The 26,340-nt window shown below is 54.1% G+C and overlaps 1 long non-coding RNA gene across 1 annotated transcript; it reads right to left on the bottom strand.

The window, feature by feature from the left end:
• Positions 1–4,409: 4,409 nt before the first annotated feature.
• Positions 4,410–5,987, bottom strand: LOC138997233 (uncharacterized). The gene is made up of 3 exons (XR_011468923.1): positions 5,928–5,987; positions 5,063–5,352; positions 4,410–4,672 (listed from the first exon to the last, which is right to left on the bottom strand). It is a non-coding gene; the product is annotated as an uncharacterized lncRNA (long non-coding RNA).
• Between the last annotated feature and the right edge of the window lie 20,353 nt (positions 5,988–26,340).

Raw genomic sequence — 26,340 nt, 5'->3', positions numbered from 1 at the left:
AACTATTATGATTATTATTTATCTTATTCACGCGACCTCTGGGGACAGAACCGCCTTTCACGGAGCTGGTTCTCCGAGGGCTGAAGGCAATGCCAACTGAAGCAGAGACCAGAGCTACCCCCCCCCCCCCATACCCTTTTATAACAGGAAACGTTTAATATGTCTTTTTATTGATTTCAGAGAGGAAGGGAGTGGGAGAGAGAGAGAAACATCAATGATGCAAGAGAATAATCTATTGACTGCCTCCTGCACGCCCCACACTGGGGATGGAGCCTGCAACCCGGGCCTGTGCCCTGACCAGGAATTGAACCCTGACCTCCTGGTTCCTAGGTCGATGCTCAACCACTGAGCCACACTGGCTGGGCAAAGTCAGCTTAAACTTGGAACGTACCTTTCCCGGCTTCCCTTGAGCCAGGTGTGGCCCTGAGAGTAGGTTCGGGTCCAATGGAAAGGAGTGGGAAGGACGTATGGACTTCCAGGTGGTGACCCCGAAAGGAAACAGAGCCCTCTCCCCCGTCCCGGCTCCCCCACTTCCTGGCTGAAATGTGGGTGCAGTGGCAGCAGCCAGGGCGTCACTGGGAAGGAAGCTGCACGTGTGAGGGGGAGGGTTGCAGGGCCAGGGGGAGAGGGCTGTGTCCCTGGCACCGCCAGGGGCCCTATCAGCGCTGGGCCATCGGGGACATAAGCCCTCACCCTGCTGAGTGCCTGCACGGGGAGCGCTCCCTGGCAGCCCCTGAGCTGGCCCAAGTGGCCACTGCGGTGCCCAATGCCCCATTGTGGGCGCAGGTCTCTGGCGGGGTCTGCACCTGCTCACCCCGCACCCCCCCCCCCCCCCGCCCCCGCACCACACGGTGATAATTCAAAGCCCGAAGCCGTGTGGATCATGACCCACTTACCTCAGGTACCCGACCACGAGAATCGCCAGGCAGCCTCCGGTCACCACTCAGGCCACCTTACCCCCCGCCCAGGTCTCACCAATGACCTCCTTGCTCGCGGGCTGAAGTGCAAGTTCCTTCCACGGTTCCGAGGGCCCATGGGCCTGGCCCTGCCGCCCTTCCCACCGTCACCTTCTGCTTCCCACTGTCTCCCTCTCACCTCCACCCGTTTCAGGGTGGGGCCTCTTTCATTTCACAGGGGAGTGACCGTTCCTTCTGTGTGGTTCCTCTCTCTCTCTGTCTCTCTCTCTCTCTCTCTGTCTCTCTCTCTCTCTCTCCTGGACCTTCCCCTGGCCGGCTCTTCTTCTCACCAGCATCCCCCCGAGCTCACCTGTCCCCGGCTCAGACAGCAGGCCGACCCGAAGACCTACCTAATCCCTCCCCGGCCACCCTTCCCTTCCCTGCAGGACTCTGTTCCATCTGGGCCGCAGGGTGGTCACCGTCCGCAGTGACCGGATTTGCTTCTGGCCTGTGTCTCCTACGGGAACGGCAGCTCCGTGACGGTGTGGGCGGGGCCTCCGGGGTCTAGGAAAGTGCCTGGCACGCAGTAGGTCCTCAGTCAAGACTGACCAGCTCATTCCAGAACGAACCCTTGCTGTGAGGTCCGTGCTATTGTTGCCTGCATGGGACAGAGGAGGAGAGGGAGGGGCGGGCAGGTGCACTGGGCGCCCGCGCTGACCCGTTGCCGACACCGCCTTTGCCGTCTAGGACGGAATCTTCCAGATTCCCGCAGGTGTAGCCCCTTGCCCATGTTACAGCCTCCACAAACGTCTGTTCCTTTACAACTTGAATCTACTAAAAGGGTAGCCAGACAAGCATGATACATTTCCATCCATGTATATAAGGCAGGCCGACAATTTTGGGTGGGGGGTGAGGGGTGGGGTGTAGTTGAGGGTCGGGGAGGGGGGAGAGAAGGTTTGGCTTTTCTTTGGCATCTGATTGTGGGGGAAAAAATGTTTTTGAACTCTGCTCTTGAGTCAGATATGGTTCCTGCTGACGAATGACAGGCAGTTCTGAATTTATCGGGAGTTTTTTTCCGGGAAATACCAAGGGAAAAAGGAGCCAGAATAAAGATTTGACAGAATTCAAAGAAAAGATAATAGATGCAGTCATGTTCCTGGCATCATCACGGGGGTCGGGGGCTAGCCCAGCCAGAGCTGTGTTTGGTTATAGATTAATAATCCAAAGTACAAATAGTCCTGGACAAATCAGAAAGAAAAAATAAAAAACACCCCACATACACTACAATATTCAACAAGCTAGAGGTCAAAGGTCTCTGGAATTTGCTAAGTGTTCTTAGTCATACATTTTTTAAAGCTGATGACACAATACGGAGTTTTTGAACTTTGCCACCCAAATAGCAAGTGGATTTTTGCTTGAATCATCTTAAAAAATAATTGTGCAACTATTATTTAAAAAAAAAAACAAAAAACGGGGGGTGGAGGAAACCCAATGGAAAAGTTTGAAAGTGCCTACTAGCACGTTGCTAATAGCCGAAGAGTAATCCAGTGGTGCCGTCGTAGGAAGCGTCCCGCATTGCACGGCGGTTCAGAGCCTGGCTCCCTGCTCGCTCTGACACTGGCTGACTATGCGGTGTGGGCGAGGGACTGAGCTCAGTTCACAAACATATTCGTTATGCGATGCTGGGCGCATTTAACTTCTCCCCAAACCCACCCTTGCTTCCCCCATCCATTCTCCACATTGTCCAGTGTTACCTTTGTAATACAAATAAAGTCACTCCCAACCCCTTCTTCAAAACCCTTCATGTCTTTGAAGGAAGGTGAAGACCCGAATTCTTACTGTGGCCCAGGGCTCAGTGTGCCTTCTCGGCCTGCCTCCCGGTCCTCTGCTCCTGTGACCCTCTCCTTTTCTCTCGTGCCCTCCCTTCCCCCATGCAGACACCTCCGGGTTCCTTCTACGCGCCATACTTCCTGCTGCCTCGGGGTCTTTGCAGCCACGCTTCCTCTTCCTACTATTCCCTTTCTCCTTCCTCTTCCCTAACCCTTCTTTTTTGAGTTCCGTTTAGTTGTCAAGCCCTTCAAGACCATTTTTGACCTCCTGGGCGCATCTGTGTGGCCTTCTAGACGTTTCTGAAGAGATGGGACTATTCACCCCGAATTCCATGGACGGAGACGAGAGTAGCTGGGTTGTTCAGAAGCAAGGGGGGCGGGGGGCGTGGTACTAGCAAAAGCCGAACACAGTAACTGCAGGTTGGAGAGAGCAGTCGGTCCTCTTCGGAGGTCACCCGATTCCCGTGCAGGCATCCTTGGCTCCTGACGCCCTACGTTCTTCCTGTCGTGTGAGTGGGCTGAGCTCTGTCCTCTCTCTCGTAGGAGGAACCGCCCCTGACCATCATGGCCCTCAGCTGCCTTTACGGGCAGGTGTGTAGGAGGCAGCCAGCGGGGTTGCTAGAGCAGGCGATCTTCTCGCCCACTCAAATCCTCGCATAAAAGACAAAGTGCACCCCGTGAGGAGCCACGTGCCCAGCCCGCAGGCTCGGGGCTCCCGGGACAGAAGCACATTAGGCAGCTCTCCGATGTTCACAGACCTGAGAAGTGTGGCCAAGCACCACGTGAGAGCCACGCTCATTAGCAGGGGAGGCTGGGCAGGTGTGGCCGAGGCAGGTGGGCAGCTGGGCCCCTCCCTCCCTGGCCAACCTCCATCTTCCCAGGGACCATCTAGTGATGTCCTTGGGGGTCCTTGGGGGGTCCCTGGAGCAGGAGGAAGTTCTGGCCAATGAGATGGAAGAAAAAGTCACTGGGTGGGGCTTCTGGAGGTGCCAGCTGCTACCTGGTGACCGCAAAGAGCAGTGGTTCTCAACCTTCTGGCCCTTTAAAGACAGTTCCTCATGTTGTGACCCAGCCATAACATTATTGTCGTTGCTACTTCATCACTGTCATGTTACTACTGTTATGAATTGTCATGTGAATATCTGATATGCAAGGGTCGAGACCCACAGGTTGAGGACCGCTGGCAAAGAGGAAAGGCGCAGCCAATCAGAGGGTTTCCACGCTGGCGTACTGAGCGTCAGGCTAACACACAGAGACGATGGCTGCCAGTGTGACCTGTGATAAAACTGATCCCCAAACTACGAATGGGCGCCTTCGCCGTTTTCTCAAATTAGTGGGAACTTTTTCTTTTGTAAGACAGTGGGGTGATCGTCTGAAAAAAATTTTTTTTGCCCCATTCACAGTCTCTAGTTTTGCAATACGTTCAAAAAAGGTATCAGTACTGCTGTTCAGATCTTGAGTCTTTTTAAAAAATGCTTTATGATGATGTGAGGAAGGCTTCTGGTTGATTCCTGGACGCTCACCTTGCTTTGGAAGTGGGCAAGTTGTAGGACAATATGTTTAGGGAGATTGTGGTTGGCGCTGGTCATGCAATCCCGGCCACCCCATTTCCAAGTTTTCAAGTTCCTCCCTCACGTTAGCTCCACGTATTTTTTTTTTTTTTAAGTGTTTTTATTGGTTTTGAGAGAGAGAGAGGGGAAGGGAGAGGAACAGAGAGATAGAAACATCGACGAGAGAGGAACATTATCGACAGGCGGCCTTCTGCACGCCTCCTGCTGAGGATGGAGCCCACAAGCCGCCCTGGCCGTGTGCCCTGACCGGGAAGCGAGCCGGAGACCTCTTTTGTTCCTGGGTTGACGCTCAACCACTGAGCCACACCTGCTGGGCCACATGCGTATTTCTTTCTGGGCACAGACTCACAGACCATGGACAGGAAGGACAATATTTCTAGAATAAAAAAACATAGACGATGGATGGCAAGAAACAACTTACAGGCTATTTAGTCCAAAGCCTTCCCTTTGGAGCCATGCAGCCTGGCATGGGGACGCGGCCTGCCCAGGGTCACCGGCTACGTGGGGCCCTCGCCCGCCCGGAGTCATGCGCGGGTCCCCGAGCCTCGCCGTGGTTGAATCCCCGTCTCGGTGGCTGGGATCAAAGGACGCGGTTCCTCTCTCACAGAAAGCAATCACCCGGCCGACAGTAACGTCGGTTAGGCGACCAGCGAACTGTGTCCCTCGGGAGCCGGCATCCCTAGTCAACCGCTAAGCCCTGCTCATGCCCGTGCGTTTATTTCTGGGTGACGCGCCCTCGTTTGCACGCCCAGGTGAACACACGTACCCTGTGGAAACATGTGGGGCCGTGGCGGGGCCCGCAGGTCGTGAGTCACAGGTGTGTGGGTGCCGGCTGGAAGCCACGGGATTAGGAATGTGCCCCGCGGCGGGGGACGGGTTCCCGATACACAGGTCCCCTCTCAGAGGGTCCCCGTCTGTGTTAAAACGTCTCATCTGTACCCGCAGAGCCATCGGCCTTCACGGGTCTGCCCGCTGTCTTCCTCTGTGTGTGGGACTGTGTGCGAACTGGTACAGACGTACATGCGTGTTTCCTGATCAGGGGGTTTTGTCAGGAACCTGGCAGAAACACGCAGGCATACGGTTTAATCCCACCCCCACCCCCCACCCCCCAGTCATGACCTTCTGCATCAGATCTGGGTTCCGGCAGCTCCCACGGCAGACTCCTGCTCATTCTGGCGTTTAGATGTGAATGAATGAAAAAGGGGACCGAGGGAGCCCCTTGAAAGAGGAAAAGAAGCGATGAAGAGCGAGCCAGGTGGACAGCGTGGAAAGAAGGAAGAGAACTGATCCGATCGGAGGTGTGGGCCTCAGACTGTTTACTTTTGATTTGTTTTTATGCCTTTTAACCCCCCTCCACCAGCCCCTCCTAGGGACGCACGGGGAGCCCTTGCCCACTTCCGCCTGCCCGCCCGTCCTATGCACCCCAAGCCCCCCTGATTCCTGGCACCCACAGGGCAAGGCCAATGCCACAGACCCCCTGGGCTCAGGCCCCGTGGCCTCAGGGCCTCCTGAGCATCAAAGCCCAGGCTTGGGGGTTCTCTCCCACTTCCCCAAGTTACCACGTTTCCAAAGCAAAGCCACGCATCCCCAAACAGCCCCCAGCCCGCTCCCCTCCAGCTCTCCCTGCGCACATTTTGTCACCAGTATCCAACGCTGTCCCTGCAGAACGCACCAAGAGGTGGGGTGCCGTGTGTGTGTGTGTGTGTGTGTGTGTTTGTGTGTGTGTGTTTAAATTTTTAAATCCGAAAACACAAATGACCTCTTGAGATTCATAATGAGGTATGCATTGAGCGGAACACGGCCCAAGGTGAGTCATTCATTAATCATAAACAAAACAGGCCCCGATCAAGGACACATCAGAACACACTGTAAGAAAAAGCACGCCGGGCGGTTGCCCAACGCCTTTATTGAATATTAACTCCATTATGTTTTTCATGGGAGTTCTGAGAAGGCCATTTTCTCACTTTCTTTGTAGCCAGCTCCGTGTGAATGGATAATTACTTCCCTTAACGCTGTTTCCCCCGCAGGTTAACCCTGTTCGACAAGACTTGATCCAATCTCACCTCGCCTCTCCCAGGGCCGGCGGGAGGGGGCGGGGGGAGCCCCCACAGTGGAGGACTTTTAGCTGGAACCCTTCGAGCATAAACACAGCCACCAACAGGAATATGTCCCACGGCCTGAATCACGTGCGTGGCTCATAGCATCTAACCCGAGAACCCCAGGAGGAGGCTGGGTACCGGCATCTGATATGTTAATTATCCCTGATTATGTCCTCTCTGCCGTGCTGGCAGCCGCTGGAGCAGGGGGAGAGGGATTTAAACTTTTATGTAAGTTGGAGACAAAGCAGCAGGGCCACTGGGCTTGAGGAGACCTGAGCCTGATACGGGGGTTGCGTTCCGTCCAAGGAGAAGGAAATGAACATGAGAACAGACATCCATGTGCGGAGGGAAACCTGAGTCCGGGAGAACCGGGGCTGCCACCAGCAGCGCGTCCGTCTCTTTCCTCACCAAGGGCTGCTGGCAGGGACGCGGGCAGGTGACCCGATGCCCTTGGGCAGGAATCGCCGGGGTGCCTTTCAGGAGCCAGCCGGTCACTGCTCACCGTCCCGTCCGCCTGAAAAATCAGCTCCCGGCCCGGCCGGCGTGGCTCAGTGATTGAGCGTCGACCTATGGACCAGGAGGTCACGGTTCCATTCCCAGGTCAGGGCACACGCCTGGGTTGTGGGCTCCATCCCCAGCAGGGGGCGTGCAGGAGGCAGGCGATCCATGCTTCTCACTCATCATTGATGTTTCTCTTTCTCCCTCTCCCTCTCCCTTCCTCTCTGAAATCAATCAATAAATATAGAGAGAGCCACTGTGGTGTGGATGGGGAACAAATCAGGCTGCAGACAGTCCTTGGTGAGACCGTGAGCGAGGAGGGAGGGATGTCCGGGAGGCAGGGAGGCTGCCCATGGGCCCTCCTTCCTGAAGTCTGAGGGGAACAGATTTCCTTCTGTTTCTTGTTGAATCACTCCCTGCACCGCGTTGGGATGTCTTTGGATTCTAGATCCTGGAAGGAAAGAAACCAGGTCGCCTGTGAATCAGGGCACAGGCCTTGCTTCAGGAGGTGAAGCAAGGGTCGGGGCCTCCCTGAGCCCACTCTGTGGACCCCACCTGGACAGGGAGGTGTGCTCTGTGGAGGAGCGGCCTTAGGCCAGGACCTGGTTGTGCTAGGAGTGGTCGGCAAACTGCGGCTCTCGAGCCACATGCGGCTCTTTGGCCCCTTGAGTGTGGCCACGAAGTCTCAATTGCACTGTACGTGCGCGCCCGCACGTGGTATTTTGTGGAAGAGCCACACTCAAGGGGCCACAGTTTGCCGACCACTCGGCTAGGAGGACTCGAGTTTGAGGACAGATGAAAACGCACCCAGTGAATTGTTACTTTCAAAGGAAAATCTCTTCCTTGTCGCGCCCGCCCCCCCCCCCCACCCCGAGCTCCCCCCACCCCCAGAGGAAGCTACCTGCTTCTCTTCTCTACGGCTCCGTGTGCAGAACGCCACGTGCATGCCATTCTGCTTCAAGCGTTAGGCGCGAGGTGGTGGCAGTGCACCCGCCGGCCATAGTGAATCTTCCCCGTGTGTTTTCCTTCACTTCCCCCTCTGCTGGGACCTCTCTTAAAAGTATTTTTTTTTTCCGAAATAGGAAAACTCTTCGTCATTAATCTAGCCCTAGCGTACTTAATTATTGTTATAGATATCAGCTTTTTAACCGGGGGGATGATTCAGAAGTAGTAAGGCTTTTGGACACACATACACAGAGCAGATAGGCAACCACGGTAACGTACTGTTAGCATGTGATTGGACGAAGGAACTAGATGTTCACGTGGGCATTATATATACGTCAGCTTCTTTCAGATCTCCCATAAGTGTATGGCATTTTAGCTTTTTTTTTTTTTTTAATGTTAAAAGGGATTCTATCGCGTGGACGCGGAGATCCATTTCCCAAATGATCCCCCATTTCCTTGGAGATTGTGGCTGGGTCTACTTTTCAGATATGGCAGCCAACACGGGGATCACCAGCCTTCACAGTCACGTCCCTCGGTTTCCTAACGCAGCCATTTATTTTCCCTGAAGACTGACGTGTTCCTCCCGCCTGATTAAAATTTTTTTTTTTATTGATTTTTAGAGAGAGAGGAAGGGAGAATGAGACAGGAACATCATTGATGGGCTGCCTCCTGCACGCCCTCTACTGGGGATCCAGCCGCAACCCAAGCATGTGCTTGACTGGGAACCGAACCGGTGACCTCCTGGTTCCTGGGTCGATGTTCACAGGCTGAGCCACACCAGCCGGGCCACCTAATTGTGGGAGCGCCTCTGTACAGTCCCCTCTTTTTTTATTTTAAATCTCATCTCATTTCTGGGAATCCTTCTGAGATTCCAAAATAACCCCAAACTCCAGGTGTTATTCTATTTTTGACTCAAGTCTTTAAAGAGAGACGAAGGGACCAGGAGAACTGGCGCGTCCAATTGCCGGGGGTGTCTCGCCGGTATCAAGGCAAGCCTGGCATGAATGTATCCCTTGAACAACTCCTTTGGTGGCGTCCGACTCTGCCGGGCACAGGGCGAGGCCCGAGGGATCCAAGCCGATGGGACGTCTCCTATCCAGATCTCCAGCGAAGGCAGAGCAGAATCCAGAAAACAATCATTGTGCCCCGGCCAGTGTGGCTCCGTGGACAGAGTGGGGCCCGCAGACCGAAGGGGTTAGATTCCAGTCAAGGGCATGGACCTCAGCGGCCGGCTCCAGCCCCAGCCGGGGTCGGGGCAGGCAACCAATCGATGTATCTCTTTCACATCGATGTTTCTCCCCCCGCCCCCCCTCCTTCCACTCTCTCTGAAATCAATGGAGAAAACATCCTCGGGTGAGGATAAACCAAAAAAAGAAAATAATAATTGAATAATCGTTACCAGGTGGGAAGGGTACTCTGCAGGAGACAGACAGGATGCTGTGAGATGAGTGACAGGTGGAGTGGGAGCGGGGACTTGCTTTTAATAGTCTGGTCAGTATTGCCGCCTCCCAGGCAGGGGTGCAATCCCGGTAGGACACTCGCTCAGATCTCCGGCATGTTCACAGCTTTTCCAATGGAACGCTAAAGTGACAGGAGCCTCCCCGTTGCTCACAGAACCCCAAGGCTGGCTTAAGACCTGCCCTCGTCAGCTTTTCCTGCCCTTACTTTTATTTTATTTAAATATTTTCATTGACTTTTTTTTTTTTTTTTTTTTAGAGAGAGAGTAAGAGAGAGGGAAGAGATGGAAACATCAACAATGAGAGAGAATCATGGACCGGCCGCCTCCTGCACGCCCCACCCTGGTGGTCGAGCCCACAACCTGGGCCTGTGCCCTGACCAAGAATCGAACCGTGACCTCCTGGTTCATAGATCGACGCTTAACCACGGAACCATGCTGGCCAGACTCCTCTGATTTTTTTTAGAGAGAGTGAAAGGGAGGCTAGGAGGGAGAGAGAGAAACATCGATGTGAGAGAGACACCCCAATTGGTTGCCTCCCACACTGATCAGGGTGGGCATTGAACCTGCCACACCAGCACATGCCCTTAAGCGGGTATCAAACCCCACACAACCCTTGGGTGTGTGGCCAACGCTCTAACCACTGAGCCCACTGGCCAGGGCATGACCGGCTGCCTTGACCAAAGCATTGGCCTCCCATCCAACCCATCATGTTCCTATTTGGCCTCCTCTTAGACAATTCTCCAAGTCCTGCTTGGCATCAGTCCCTACCTATGCTTGCTTTCGCCCCCCCTCCCCCCTCCGTTCATAGCTATCTACGCAATGCCATGCCATGCGATACAGTTACCAGAACGTGATGTTACCCGCACGTACACACACAAAACACTGCGAGAAGATACGTTTCGGCGAGAACAGATAACCTTAAACACGAATAAGTGGGGGATCTGGGGAAGCGAAGCATTTTTTTTTCTTTTTATATAATAGCCTTTCACTCTTTTTATGATTTTGTCTTTGAAAGCTCTCTCTGAGGATGACAGACGATATTGTTCTTCCATTCTGCTTCAGACAGAATTCGGGGAGCGGCGTGGGGGGCGGGGGGATGCGAGGGGAGCTAGGCATTGTAGAGCCGCTCGGCTCGGCAACACGAGTTTTATAATTAATATATACAGCCGAGCAGAGAAAGGTACGTTGTAATGAAATGCAATTAAGAGGTGTTTGTTCTTCCCCCGAACCATTATGATGCCTGTAATTTCCGCGGCCGGTTAGAAGTCAGCCGCGATCATTGCGTTCTGCACGTACCTTTTCTATTACTCGTTTTTATTTATTTATTTCTCGCTCCCGCATTTGTTTACTTTTCAATAAAAAAACAAACAAAACAACAAGCACACACAGGGGTTTAGATCACCTGTTAATGATCGCCCTCCGTGATCATGAAATCAAACACCTTTTATGGTATTTCTCGCGTTGGCCTGGGGCGTCCAATGTTGAATTACTGGACCTTTACAATAGAGCCCCGGAGAAAACTGTAATTTCAGTTTACAAAAAAAAAAAAAAGGCTTGGGTTGGACGACCACATGCTGCTTCCTCCACGGGGACGGGAACCGTGTGATTGGAGAGTTATCTGGCTTTAAGGGTAACTCTGTCCTCCTCTCTTGCCCCCTCCCCCCCTAACTTGTGTGGGGATATGAGGGTTGGGAGAATGCAGCAGCCCCTGGTGGGGGAGGAGGTGTGTGACAGGAGAAGCCAGGCACCTGTTGGTAATCTCCCCCCGCCCCCCCATTGCCCCCAGCTGTTTCCTGGGCCTGAATGTGTTTGGCAAGTGAGCACTGGCCCCGTGGCCCGAGGGACAGAACTAATTCGGGATCGTGTGCTGAGCAATTCACCAATGTGGGAGCAGAGCCCCACTGCTCACACACTAGGAGCTTCATGAACATTCGAGACGCCAGGGGCTTTATGGGGACGAGGGGATGACACACAATTGGAGAGCAGGGTCCCCCACGCTCAATGGTAGGGCCTCGTTTGTACTCGACATCTTTTAAGTCTCCTGGGACCTGACATTAAGGATAGTGGTCGCATCTGTTCTTATTTTACTGCATTTCCTTGTGGCGGGGGGAGTGGTTAGAGCACACGTGGCAAGAATGGACGTGGTCTCCCCAGAGCCACGCTCAGCGGTTCAGAAGCTGCCGTCGGGGCAATGGCGCTCGGCTGGGAAGGCGTTGCTCTGGGTGTGGACGGCCGGGAGGAAGGACGAGCCCGCCGGGCGGTACAGGCTTCTTGCTTTTCTTCCTATGTAGGCGTGATGTTCCACGAGGATGACGGTAACAGTCCCTCAAAGTCTCAGGCGGCTCTGTTCAGTCTGCAGGAGAAGTTAGCCCTGAGCAGGCTCGGCTCCGTGGATAGAGCATCGGCCTGTGGACTGGGGATGACGTCATGGTACTGTGGGTGATTGATTCATGTCACTTCCTGTGGTCCTGTGGCTGTGGAGACCTGATACCCCCCGCTCCACCCCCCCCCCGGGGGACTTTGGGGTGGGTCACGGGCCCTACAGGTAGATCAGCTCTCCAGACGGTTCTGCCTGAACTCCCAGGGAACAGAGCCCCTGGGTCACTGTGTCGTTCCACCCCGCTGTGGGAGAGGGTGGCCAGACCCCCCGGGACTCAAACAACCCTGCTCCCAGCTCCTGCACCCCATCGGAACGCCTCCCGTCAATCCCACACATCCGCCCTGCATCTCGGCGGCTTCTCTGCGATTTCTTCTTTTGATGCGAGGCTGTGCCCGGTGACGGACAGCTGTAATCATTCCTCAGAGAGCCTCATATCAATAACAGCCATCGATCGAGCCCGATGATTCCAAGCGTCTGTATTTCTTCACCTCGACTCTGGACGCGGCCTCCTCCACGCTTGAGCTCTGCCTCTTGCTGAGGATGGCACGGGCCAGGCTGCCACAGGATAGGTCACCTTCCTCCTGCATCATCCCAACGCCTAGCCCCCTCTCCTCAATGGAGAGCCGTGGTTTCCTCTCCCTCTCTCTCTCTCTCTCTCTCTCTCTCTCTCTGTCTCTCTCTCTCTCCTTGATCAACATATTATTATTTTGAAAAATCCCTTTTGACTTTCCCCTCCGTGCTCGCGGCTCCCAGCAGGAAGCCCTGTCAGCCCGCTCAGATTGCTGGGTGAGGCGACCACAATTACAGCGGCTTCAATGACATGTCTGGGCGGCAGCGACGCCAGACAAAGGAGCGGGGACGCATGGAAGTTTCGGTGTCTTCAAGGCGGACCCTAAAAATACCTCCCGAGGTGCAGGTTGGGGGCAGTTTCCAACCGCAGGCTCCGAGGGTTTCCTGCTGGGAGCTGAGAGGCACTGCGCTCCTCTCCGCAGGCTGCCTGGGGTACCTGGTGATGAGGGGCTGGCGCACAAAGGCCTTCGATGGGGGTGAGAAGGCCCCCAAGAGGCACCTTGCCTCCTGTCCCCGCCCCTCTGTGCCAGGGGACAGCCTGCGGTGGGCCTGTGGCCAGCGATCCCCCCCACGGCCAAGGACTCAGTCCCTGCGGAGAGAGAGCAGGTCTTGGGGGGCCGGCGTGGTTGCCCCAAGGAGAGTGTGCTGTCCTGGGGAGATTCCAGACGAGGGAAGGTGAGCAGGCAGGAGAGGGTCCCCCAGACCACCCGCTCCCCCTCCTCCCGATGCCGCGATTCTGTCTAAAGGAGCACCTCCCCCACTCCCTGCACAGCCTCCCCCCCACTTCCTTCCACGGGCGCCTGCTGCCCACAGAGGGGTCCCGCCGCCCCATCTTCGGCCGCTTCCCCCTGAAAACACGCGTCCTTGTTTTGAGTCCAGGTTGGCCCGTCTCTGCCGTCTGAGCACCGGGGTCACGGAGAAGGCACCGGGCCGTGTTCTGTGTCTCAGTTAGAACGGCAGGCGCTCGGCCACCGTGCTCGCGTGCTCCCCGGAGCGTACTAACACCTCCTGGGGGCCCAAGGCCCCGTTTCCTTCGTGTTTGCTTCGGGGACCTTGCATCTCACCGACCTGGTCTCCCTCCTCTGGGTGACCCGCCCCAGGCCTTCTCCGCTGTGGCCGAGAGTCACGCCCCCGGATGTCAGCTCCCCGGGGGCCTCCTGGGAGCATCCCCACATGGTGAGGTGAGGGGGGGCTCCCGCGGGTCAGTGGTGAGCTTTCAACCCGGGTTCCTGGAGACATCAGGCCTCGCTCAGCTACCTTCAGCAGCTTCACAGGTGCTGAACCTGAGACCTGTGCCCGGACCGCACGCGGGGGCACCTCTTAGCTCTCCCGCAGGTGCAGGGTCCCCGCTCGGTCCCAGAAAACCTCCCGGGCGGTCAGTGCTCTTCCGAGGGCGGCGCAGAGGGGCTCCTGACCTGTGCCGCGGGGTGACCTGAGAGGAGAAACGTTTATTAAGGGGAGAGCAGAGGAAGTCATACCCCTGTGGACTATTTATTTTATTTCTTAAAAGGGATATAAAACACCTGCATAAACTACAGCATAAAGAAGGGGAGGCCATTAGACAGTAAACCTCAGCCAAGGGTTACTTCTTCATTTTGGGGGGGGGGGGGGGTTATATTTTTGTGAAATTTTCCTTTAAAGAATGTATTTTTTAATTCAGAGGTTTTCACACACACAGGGAATTTGAACACACACACACACACACACACACAATTAATGAATGACCATTATATATCTTTATCTAGGTTCACCAACTGTTATTAGCTTGCCTCTCTCTCTCTCTCTCTCTCTCTCTCTCTCTCTCTTTCTTCACACACACACACACACCATCCAAAAATATTTTGCAACCATCATGATACATTCCCCCCCCCCCATTAAATGCTTTATCATGTGTCATACAAGGATAAGAATATCCTGTTTTTCCACCGGAACACCTTTATCATATGTAAGAACATCATTAATTCAATAACAGTATCCAACATGCAGCTCAAACCTGAGTTTCCTAAATTTTCAAAAAAAACCCAAACGAACAACATAACGTCCTTTTGAGTTTGTATTAAAACACGTAAATCCAGGATCCATTTTCCTGGCATGTCATTGGCTCGTAGGCACGCGTGTCTGCCCCAACCCAGGCGGGGCCACCGCTTCGCTCTGTTCCACGGAGGCCTCGGACGGACACGAGGCCGCGCCCTGCTTGCCGCCAGAACAGAGCTTTCGATTTCCGTGTTAATTGAAGTATAAATAGAAGCATAATTCGGGAATCAGTACTTGTCCTCTCCCATCCGTCAGCGTGCTTTAAGCTTGCCACCGAGATAACTCTAGAAGCGCTAGGTCCGTCCTCTCACTCTCTCCCTGGCACTCTCCGGTGAATGTTAGGAAATGCACGGACACCCGGGCGGTGTGCAGAGCTCCCTCTCCAGGGAGGCAGGCAGGCGGTGGCCGGGTAGCAGTTGGTCTCAGTCTAAACATCCCTGCCGCCTTAATTAACGGCGTTCGCTTTCCTCCTGGCTGGGGGCTGAGCCAGGCCAGCCAACCCCACAGTCAGTTCCCGTCCTGTGTGCTCATGTGGCGTGTGACCCGTGATCAACGATCGTGTCTCTGGGCACGCAAGGGTTCATAACTTTTTTTTTTTAGTGTATGTTGAGTCATTACTATTGCATCAAACCAGAGTAAATGAGTGTCTCCCATTATTGTTATGAGAGGGACAGAGATGGGGTGCAGAAGGGAAGAGAGAAAGAAAGAGGGAAGGAGGGAGGGAGGGAGAGAGAGGGGGGGGAGGGAGAGGGAAAGAGAGAAAGAAGGAAAGAGAGAGAGGATGGGGAAGAGGAGGAGGAGGAGAAGAAGGAGAAGAAGGAGAAGAAGGAGAAGGAGAAGGAGAAAGGGAGGAAAGGATAAAGGGAGGGATGGAGGGAGGGAGGAAAGGAGAGGGGGAGGGAGGAAGGAGAGAGGGAAGGAAGGAAGGAAGGAAGGAAGGGGGAAGGAGGGAGGAAGAGAGGGAGGAAGGAAGTAGGAAGGAGGGAAGGAAGGAGGTTGTTTGCTCCCTGTGAACTCCTGGGCCTCCCGGGAGGACCTAGGAGGCATGCTGTGTATGCTGAGTCATGCTGACTCTGGTCATGCTGAGTCAGTCACTGTGGTGCAGTGGTGAGAGCATCCGGCACCCTAGTCATGATTCTACCCTAAGGCGTTACCGTGTGAACCTGGGCAGGCTGTTCACACATCTCAGGGCTTCTGTGGCTGCGTCCTTAGGTTGTGCAGGCTCAGCCCTAGTCACTCTACACAGATTCACCCACTGAATCCTTCCACTGCATTACAGGCAGGCCCTTCACGAGCCCCCTGACACCCACGGCCCCACACCTTGCCCCGTTCACACGTCTCCATCCTGGTGAAGGCGAAATGAGATGATCAGCATAAAGCTCTCAGCAGGGCCCTCAGGCCACAGTAAACATACCCACTGCATTTTAATTTTCACGTATTATCAAACGAAGGTCCTCCAAGGGGCCTTCCAGGCGGGGTTGGCGGAGCGGGTGGAAGGAAGGTTCCGGAGAAGGCGAGCGGGCAGGGCCCTGGCAGAGCGAAGCGGCGTTCAGTGGGAGCAGGAGCCTGCCTTCTCCCCTTCCCGTGCTGGGATCCAACAGCACAACCTCCGCTAACCTTCGCCGCGCCGCCGCTGAAATGTTGCTCCCGGCTTTGACATCTCTTTATTCTTCCCACTACTGTTTTCTCCTCTGTTGCTTTGAAAATATGAATTAATGACGAATACTAATGAGCCCCGTGACAAGGCTCGACGCACGATTCGGAGGGAGCTTCGACTCCTGACATCCGCGAGGAGGGAGCGCGTAAGAAATCCCTTCCCTGACTTCCAGGTGCCTGTGGCCCTGGCACCCCTTTTCCCTCCTTTCCCCTTATCCCGGCTCCTTTCTTTGAAAAATTTTAAAAGAATCTTCATGAAAGCCCCCCGATCGAGACTTTGAACTTGTTCATAAGGTTTTATGTGTCTGCCTGGAGTCGGCATGAGATTGCGCTGTGAGAAGTGGTGCAGCCGTTATGAGAATCGCGCGGGATGCCCTTTGATGGTTCTGGGCTGCTTTGCTTTTTGTCGTTTCTTTTATGGTTGCTGATGCCGTTTCATGGGGCGTGGGGATTTGTGAAGTAGCCAACCAGAGGGAACCTAGTCATTGATAGGGAGCATGCGGGGACTTCCTCGCTGATGCCAATTCCACCCCCCCCCCCCCCCCCCCCCCCGCATCTCCAATAAAAAAAATAAAAAGTACACAAAAAACCACACCCCAGCGATATTCGCCTGCCGTTGGCATCCAAGGCCCGTTTCGTGGCCTGGTCTGCACCACTATCTCAGCCCCAAGCAAAACTGCGGCGAGCAGGACTCGGACGGAGGATGCAGATGCGGCATCCTGCTCTCTCGGCTGCTGTGGGCGCTCACACGGGTTTCAGAAACCAAAGGTGCCTCCCGCCAGGGCTGTCTCCCACCCCGAATGGCTTCTCTGGCCTGCGCCCCGCAGACCAGAGGCCCGGACGTCTCCCACGGGTAAGGAATGCCAAGAGGAGAAGGGCCCCCAAAGCCAGCACGCATCAGACCCTCCCTGGGCCCCCGTCTGCCAAGGTCACGGACAGGGTCGTGGTGGCCCAACCTTTGCTGAGGAATTTCCAAGTTCCCGATCCAGTGGGACTCGGGGGGCAAGGCGACAGGTATTTGATATTGTGGGGGTTCAGGAGGAGCCACCCCAAGAAGTGGCTCAGTGGTATGCAGGTGCCCTGGAGCTGAAGGCAACTTGAGCCTCGGGCTCAAGAGAAACGCCCGCCCCTCCCTTGCACTACCTAGAACTTGAATTAGGTTCTATGGTAAAAAGGAGGACTAGGCCTCGCTGAGCTGAAAGGAAACATTGTATCATCATCATTATTATTATTATTATTATTATTAGTTTCTAACAAAGGTAGACAGACTCCACTTGGGTGTCAGGGGGAAAACAGATTTCCGCCCCCCTCGTTCATTCTGTAATTCCTGCGGTCACTCTGAGCCTGAGGTCAAGGTGAATGAAGGACACGTTCCCAGACCATCCCGTTGGCATGCACGGTTGCTGGGCCATTTATTACTGTTTCCTGCTGTCGTCCCCCCTCTGGGAGGCTGTAACGTACGCTCCCACCTGAATTGTACTGACGTCAGTTACTGCGTCTCTTTTTCTTGGGATTTCACATCAGGGTGGTGAGGAGGAAGTCAAACCACAAACAAACCGGCTCCCCTTTGCCTCTGAGCGGTTTCAGGCAGGGCCGTGGCGAGGAGAGATTTAGTGGGACAATGAACCCAGCCAACTATCTTGTAAGATAGGATCATCTAATAGGCAAATGTGTGCATGAGTACTTGCTGTGAGCTTCATTACTTATGTCTGAAAAAAATCCTGCCTTTGGTAAAATAAGAAAGAAAGGCAGAGAGGGAGGAGAGAGAGAGAGAGAGAGAGGAGAGAGAGAAAACAAGACACTATATCCAAATGGGAACTAATAGGTTGAAAGTAATGACGTTGTCAATATTTGAGGGATGTTGACATACAAAACAAAACAAAACATCCTACGGTTCACCCCGAGGGAGCCAGCGGCTGCACCGTGGTGACATTTAGGACGTGGGCATGGCCCTATCCCTTTGACTGGCGCCAAGTCAAACTACTCGTGGCACCGATACGTCCGGAACTGTGTGGAGAGCGTGGCACTGAGCACCCCTGAAAGCAGGGGCCTCCCAGGGGCATCTTGGAGCCCTGACCTCCCGGGGGAGCCAGGCGCAGCGCCGGCGGGAAAGCCTCCGATTCCCCCTCGTCATTTGGTGAACGCATGAAATTAAGCTGCAGATGTTTTGCTGTGAACGCAGCGCTGGATGATGGTGTGTTATTTTCCTGATAGAAACATTTTCTATACTGTAAATAAACACAGTTTTGCTAATTAGTTAATGAATTATTTTTTAATGCTCCATTAGGCTTTTGAAAAAAACAACAAAAAAAAAACAACCACAACAACACAAAAATCAACATGAGCGTCAGCTCTTGAAAGTTCTCATTTTTAATACGCCGGCCCCGCAGCAGCGAGGGATCTGCTGAGAGGGTGGTTCTGGCCTGGTAGCTATGGCTCCGGCTCCGCTGCTGTGAGTGATCATCGCGCTGCTTAGAGTCTCTGAGGCTTGGGATGGACTCTCTGAACTTAAGAGCCTGTAGGAAGGGAGAGAGAGTTGGAATTTGCTCATTTATTTGATATCTAAACCCCCACCCCCACCCCGGCCCCGAGCTAGGAAGATGCTTTAAACGAGGAGCAAAGAACCAGCGTGCTCTGCACTGCAGGTCCAAGTGAACCTGAGGAATGCCCGAACTCGGGCAACCACACAGACCCGTGCGCCTCCTCTATCCCCCAGTCCTGCCGTTTTCCTCCTAACAAGGCCCGAGGCGCTGGGCCCCGCGTGTCTCAGGCCCGCAGCCGCCTGGAAAACCGTCCAGGCCGGGCGGCTCGTCCTCTCCCGACGAGTCCCTCTCAATAGTCGCTGTGTTTGCCGGGATGCAGCTGGTGACAGGCTGAATAGGCAGCTGGCTAATTCTACAGCCCAGGCCAATCTCCCCCTGGACTGCGGCCAGGGAGCCCGTGGCCGGGCAGTGCCCGGCGGAACGCTCAACAGGACGCTTGGGGGGAACATATGCTAATGCCAGCCCTTCCCCTCCAGCGCCTTCAGGAAGGAAACTCAGTGCGAAGCGGAGGGATTGTCACAGACACAAGCCTGACACCAGGCGGGTGGGCAGCGCTGGAATCTCGGGGGCCTACGCGGAGGCTCTGCCCCGGGGCTGGGGTGGGCAGAGGAGGAATCAGCGGCCGGCCAGCAGTCGCTGACGGATTTTTTTTTTTCTTTCCCAAATGCAAAGGTGTGTGCATTTGCAGAAGTGACTGGGCTAACTCTAGACAAGCCTTCTCTCTTCACCGAAGCCCAGGGCGCTCTCACATCTCCAGTCCTGTGATCACCTCTGCACCCGGCCTCCTGGCCTCCTTCTGGGGTGCCCCTCCCTGTCTGACTCAATGGAGTCACCCATGTCCACTGACCACCCCCCGCCCCCAGGGTCATGGGGGAGATCGAGGGATCCGAGGGATGGGTTGCAGTTTTAAATGCACCCTGTTTGTCAACTGTTTGGAAAGCTCTCTCTCTAACGCGATGGTTATTTCGACATCTTCATCAGCAGGGAGCTTGGGAATATCTCCTCTTTTGCAGGGCAGGAATCAAGCATTTTTTAAAAAAAAAAATTCTGCAGGGAAGGACTTAGGTTCTGCCTTCATTGAAAAGCTTGGGGAGGCCCTAACACAACCCCCACCCCTGCAGCTGGGGTGCGGGGGGCGGGGGGGGGTGAGAGGGAGTTAAAAACAAACAAAAAAACAAAAAAAAAAACCGAGACAGAAGCAGCACAGGTTTTCTGGGAGGTGATGAAGGTCTTAGACGCAGTCCCCCTGCGTGATCCCCGGGATCCCCGTGACGGATGGCCGCGGGCTGGCTGGGGGGCTGTGTCGCAGCCACAATGGCAAATGTTGTTTACCTCAAAGCCACATAAAAGCCGGGGGTCAGCGGCCAGGGGATCAAAAGAGCTTTCTCCAGCGGCGATGAAAGAGAGTGATGTTTAAATGATTTCAACTCCTACTTTATGGAAATATTTTATGAGGCACTTTTCTGAAAATAACATGCTGCTGAGGGGTTTTCCCCCCCAGATCGCTCCCCGAAAACGGCGGCATTACTTCCCTCCCGCGCACCGGGCTGGGCAGGAGCTGACATAAAGCAACGCCGAGAAACCCCACAAAGCCAGCCCCTCCGCGCGCGGAAACCAGGCGCTGGCTCCTCTCCTTTTTGGCCAGAAAAATAACCTTCAAACCTCAGATTGAGCCTCTAAATGCTTCTATCAAATTGTCCTTTCAAGAACCTGGAAAGCGGTTCATTTAGTTTCATAGAACAGGTCTGAAAAGGGTTTTCTTGCGGAGTTTTTGTTTTATAATCAAAATAATTCAAGGGAAGTGACACGACTTTTGAGATTTTTTTTTTCCTTTTCTTTTCTGGACAAAGTCTACTAGAGGGAGAGAGGGAGGGAGGGGGGGAGAGAGAGAGAGAGAGAGAGAGAGAGAGAGAGAGAGAAAAGAATCCAACCACCTCCAAGACTAGCAGACAAAAGTTACCCACCATGGGAAAGACCTCAAAGATAGTTATAAATTATTCTGTCACTCAATTAAAATATTGGTAGAAGGAAAGTCTTCAACATGTAAGATGAGTACTGGCCAACGACCTCCACAGTTTAATGGGATTACGGAACCTTCTATCTGGTATGAATATCCTCCCCAATACATGGTCCCCTTTTCTTTTTTTTTCTTTCTTTTAAATGTAGTTTAAAGAAACTTTATGCCATTTACGAAATAAATAAATAACTTGGAAAGGGTGGGGCGGGGGGGGGAAGCCAAAAGAAAAACAGAAATTAGGGCAGTTTTTAAACTACAAGCCAACTGTTTGCTCCACTTTGCTTTATTTATTAGTTCTTAAGGTATTTAAAACTTGAGCATTAAAACTGCAGAATCATTTGCAAATGAATGCAGTTGGAGTTGTGAAAATATAGCTCACAGCTGAATGTGGGTTATCCAGACAAATGGGCGCTTTGTTCGCGGAGGGGAAGTAAAGTTCTGTGTTAATTTATTACAAACTGCAGCATTTCATCCCCGATGTCCGGGCAACAATGTTTTTTATTCCAAGTAATTTACAAGCACTTCTCCCAGCACTTTAGCCGCCCTGCCCGCCGCCGGTCCGCTCCCAGAGACGGGGATATGTATTTACTGTGGGAATTTGTTTTTAATAAAACTGCGGCGAGGCGTTTGTAACCCTGTGCTTTTTGTTACATTAAAAACAGTCGCTGCATAAGTAATGATGCCGAGCTGAAAGGCAGCAGCCCACAGCCGGCCACTGTACGGGTGGGTGAGAGTACTGAGGAGGGGAGCGGGGTGCAGGCCAACCGGACCGTTTCCAGCAGCTCCAGGTGTCTTCTCTGCGCCCCCCCCCCCCCCCGCCCCCCGCCCCTCTGCCTTCCAGAAGCAGCTATTAGGTGACCCTGGCCCCGGAAGTGCCAGGAGGCCCCAGGATGTGGGCACTTGAGACCTAAAACTCACACTCCAGACCTGCCTGGAAGAGAGGAGGCGGATGTGCATTGAGTGGGCGTGTGCGGGACACACACACACACGCACACACACACACGCACACACACACACACAATCCATGTTAGGGGTCCTTAAATGTTTGCGTGGGTTCCCCACATTTCCCAGAATCGATCCACAGCCCCAAAGGTTCTAAAACTGGCCTGTTTCCATGGTGAAGGGAAGCTCAGCGCTAGTCAGGCTCCCGGGCACACACAGACGTGACGTTTTTTTGGAAACCGGAACGACGTGGATGCCGTTTAGTAGGTTGACGTTGGGGCAAGGCGCCTCAGAACCGTATTTGGATTCTGGTTTGGGGCTTTGGTGGGAGAATCGTGGAGGAAGCGAAAAGCCCCAAGAGTCACGCCCCTACGGTTAGAGGCGGCTGTTTTGTTGATGGCAAAGGTCCTTGTTGGGATTCCAGCCCTCCAGGGGCCTTTAACCAGCTCCCTCTTGCAAGAAGGGATGAGTTAGTAGAAGTCACAGCCTATCTATCTATCTATCTATCTATCTATCTACCTATCTATCATCTATCTAAATATCATCTATCTATCATCCTATATAATAAAAGCCTAATATGCAAATTGTTTAACTGGGAATTCAACCAGGAGTTCAACCGCTCGCTATGACGTGTGCTGACCACCAGGGGGCGATGTGGACCATGGCGGGCCTTGGCGACGCGGCACTGGCAGCAGGCGGCAGCGGAGGCGCTGCGGGCCCCGATGGGTCCCCACGAGAGCGGGACCACAGCAGGATGGTGGAGCAGGTGAGAGAGCAGTGCCAGGCCACGGTGGGATGCATGAGCTGGGGCCCGATTCCTGCAGGCCACCCAGAGGGACCCCACCCATGCACGAATTCGTGCACCAGGCCTCTAGTCTATATCTATCTATCTATCTATGTATCTATCATCTATCTTGCAGTTTTATCATCTCTGAACTTCCACTGGGAGAACAGTCGTTGGTCCTAATGGCTGGTGTTAGCGGAAGCCCATAGAGAATTCCCACATGCATGCAACCCCAGAATTGCTCTGCAGGCCCCATTTTATTGCCCTTTGATTTATTGCCCTTCACAGATGTTGCGTTTTGTACACACTGAAGACAAGATCCTCCGTCAGCAAAAAAGGTGAGTGAGGCCTGGCTTTGCTGTGATGCTGGCGTGATGGCCGTGGTCTGGAAGGGAGCCCGCACTGCCTCCGAGGTTTGACACAAATGCACGCGTGTTGCACACGCATCACGTGGTGCTTCCCACGTGAACTCAGCTGGTTCGGCCTTGGGCTGCCAAGGCAGCAAGCGAGCATAGCAGGCCTCGCAGCCCACGGAGGTGCAGGAGCTCTCAAACACGCAGCCTCATAATTATCTAGACACATTTGAGAAGTTCTTTATAATCTGAAAATTGCTTTGACTTTTAGAAAGAAATTTGATGAGCAATTACTCTATAATAATAGATTTTTAAACTTATTATTAAAAAAAAATAAGAGAAGCGTTTGAAAAAAAATTACCTTGAAGAGAATCTAGCTTTTTTCCCCTTTGGCCACTAACTTTTCCCGAAGCGAGGAGTAAATGAAACACCAATTGCTGTGTTAATTAGCCACAGAAAGCGGAGAACGCATACTTATTATTTGTCAGGGGCCTGGAGACAGCACCTGCCTGGAGGCCAGGGCACGGGAAGCCCCTGGGAGCAGGTGCGATGAGAAGCAGACCCAGCGCTTCCTGCAAACGCTGCTTCTCTCCTCGGCCGTCCCCGTCCCCAGCTGAGGACTGACCCCTCCTCCCCTAGTCCTTGCTCTTCATTAAAAATTAGCTTAATGTTTTAAAGGCCAGCTCCAGGAGGCTTTCCTGACTCTAGCCTAGATTCATCTTTTCATCTTCAAATTCCTCAATCTTCTAGGCCAGGAATGTGAGTGTATGTATGTGTATATGTATGTGTGCATGCGTACGAGGGTCTGTGCATGTGTTTATGCACACGTGTACACATACATGCACACACATGTCTGTATGAGTGTGTGAAGACTTGTGGGCGCATGTATGTACGTATGTACACATGTGTGTATGTTAGGGTTTATGTATGTATGTGTGGACATATGTGTGTATGTGGGTGTATTAGAGTTTGTGTGTATATGTGTGTGGATATATGTACACATGTGTGTGTGTGAGGGTTTGCCTGTGTATGAATGCATGGTGTATGTGTGTGTATGTGCATGTGCATGTATAAATGTTTTAGGGTTTGACAGGCCCTTGCGGGTCACGGGCAGTCACCGCTCTGGGCCTGGATCGTCTCACCTGGCCAGCGAGCAGGTTGGCTGAGGTCGCAAGGAATGACCTGCAAGTCCCAGAACACGGGTGCGGTCCGAGCTCAGGACAGTGGCGAAGCTCCGTGCTCCCGGAGGGGACACTGGTCTCCCCAGTGGACAGATCCCATCCATTCCTTTTCCTCTGCGGAGATGATTGTCCAACCCCGAGTCCTTAGCGAGCTACGACGGTTCGTCAGCCCACCAGGGACCCCTCGGCAGGACACCTTCCCAGGCCCTAGAGGCGGAAGCTCCGAGTGGGAAGAGACCCGCACACTACCTCCTGCTTGGTGGCCATGCTCAGCACCCTCCTGCCCACTCGATGCCAGTCCTCGGAGGCAGAGGGCCTCCTGTCTGAGACGGCAGCCCTGGCGCTCGGCCACGCAGGTCTGCGGCCGGCGTGGGATCTTCTGGTGCTGAGTAGCAGGCTCCGGAGACCCCGCCCTAGCCCAGCCCAGCCCCCACTGGCCGGCTGGCGCCACTGGCCCTGACACTCCCATCTTCCTGCCTCAGTCTCCTCATTTGTAAACCTTGTGATGTTAATAACAGCCTCGACCCCGAGGCATGTTGTGGGCATTAAAAACATGACATGCCCTTTTTCTGTGTCCGCTAAGCACGGCAGGTAGGACATGCCTGAGGTTTGTGAATCGCTGGTATTTCACGGCCCAGCCCGAGTGAACACGTCCGCTGGATGGAGTGACAGCTATGTTGAACTCCGACTTGTAGTTTTGCTCGGTGGTGGGGTGCGTGCTCTGCCCACCTTTTCCGCTTGTCATGTGTCTCCTTCGCCAGACGAGGCGGGCGAGCAGGCTTCCTTCCCTCCGTGCCTCCCGGGACCGCCTGCTGCCTCACCTCGGCCTCTTCTTGAGCCTGTCCCTGGCTCTTTGAGTTGTCGCCAGACATCCTCATTACAGCTCTATCGGCCTCATTTGTATGCGGTCATTAGCATATGTTTTGCATGCCCCTCCCTTGACAAGTGTAAGAAAGCCGGGCACATGCTGCCAGGGAGGTCAGGGGCACAAAAGCAGGCCCTGCCGGCTTCTCGGGCTCAGGGAACGTAGCGTTGCCCAGAGGAAGGCGGAGGAAGGCGGATGCTCCATGAGGGGCGATGCCCCTGCCCCACCCACCCCTGGGCCGGCAGGTGCGGCGGGGAGGCTGCCGGTGGGTCAGGACCGCGTCCCTGGGCACCTGAGTGTCTGAGGTTCGCTCTTTTGGTGTCTCTGGCTCCTGTTACAGTTTTCTCCCTTCCCTCCCCTTCCCCATACGTGTCAGATCCGCCCGCACTCAGTGCAAAGGGCTGACCCCGTTTAATGCGCCTTCTCCCTGAGGGGCGTGGGCTTTAACAGACCATCACGTCCAGGCCGCAGGAGAGGGCGACGCAGTGGCAGAGTGAGGGCCCGATTGGGCCCCTGGATGTGTTCGGTTCAGCCTGCAGTACGACGCCGGAAAGCAAACCCATGGTAAACATCAGGAGATTCCCATCGAGCCTGGAAGTCCTGCCTCCCGGGGAGAGCCTGGGCCTGCCTTCCTCCTTCCTTCGTCTCCTGGCTCCCTGTGCGTCTGTAAACTCTCGGGTCCTAGTTCCTCCTGTGTAATGAGCGTTCGTTCTCAAGTGCCTGCCGCCCACGCTCCAAGAGGCCAAGGCCCTCCCCCATCTAGATGCTCGGGGGTGGGGGGTGGGGGGCGGTCTCTAAAAAGAGGCAGGCCAGTCCCAAATGCCCACGGGCATGGTAGAAATATGTTTGCACTTTTTATTTTCTACATTTGTAGAAACTACATTAGAAAGCTAGAGCCCAGTGCACAAAATCCGTGCAAGAGTAGGCCTTCCTTCCCCCGGCTGCCGGCCCCGGCTTCCCTCTGGCACCGGGGACCCAGCTTCCCTCCGGCCGCCTGCAGGCACCCAGGACCCGGGCTTCGCTCTGGCCCGGGCTTCGTCTGGAAGGATGTCCAGAATGATGTCTGGAAGGACGTCTGGTCTAATTAGCATATTATCCTTTTATTCTTATAGATGCATATGTGTTGCCCAGCTGGCGTGGCTCAGTGGTTGAGCGTCGACCTATGAACCAGGAGGTTACAGTTCGATTCCCAGTCAGGGCACATGCCTGGGTTGCTGGCTCAATCCCCAGTGGGGGGCGTGCAAGAGGCAGCTGATCCATGATTCTATCTCCTCATTGATGCTTCTATCTCTCTCTCCCTCTCCCTTCCTCTCTGAAATCACTAAAAATATATTTAAAAAAAAGAAAAAAAATGCATATGTGATCTTGTTTAATGTGGATATGTATGAGTAAACACACCCACATTGGGATGCGTGTTCAAGCATGTTTGACTGATGGTTGACATGACCGAACATGGAGACCTTTATTGCTAGGCTGAATGGTGTACTTCGGAACAGTTGTTAAAAGGTGAATGCATGCCCAACACATGCTAATTCATGAATAACAAATGAGCCAGATGGAGCCGTAACAAACATGCCAGGAGGCAGATAGCGCAAGGAAACCGAGACCAGCGCGGGCGGGGGGGCGGCGAGGAGGACGGGGAGGAGGAAGGAAGACGTGGGTGCTGGCAAACGGGAGCCTTCAAACCCCCGCATTCTAACCGCCTCTTAGCCATGGCA

The sequence above is a fragment of the Myotis yumanensis genome, unplaced genomic scaffold, assembly GCF_028538775.1.
Source record: "Myotis yumanensis isolate MYYU_CA2020_CCGP unplaced genomic scaffold, mMyoYum1.0.hap1 SCAF_18, whole genome shotgun sequence".
Lineage (NCBI taxonomy): Eukaryota > Metazoa > Chordata > Mammalia > Chiroptera > Vespertilionidae > Myotis > Myotis yumanensis.
Note: the sequence above shows the minus strand (reverse complement) of the source record. Positions and strands in the feature narration are given on the sequence as shown.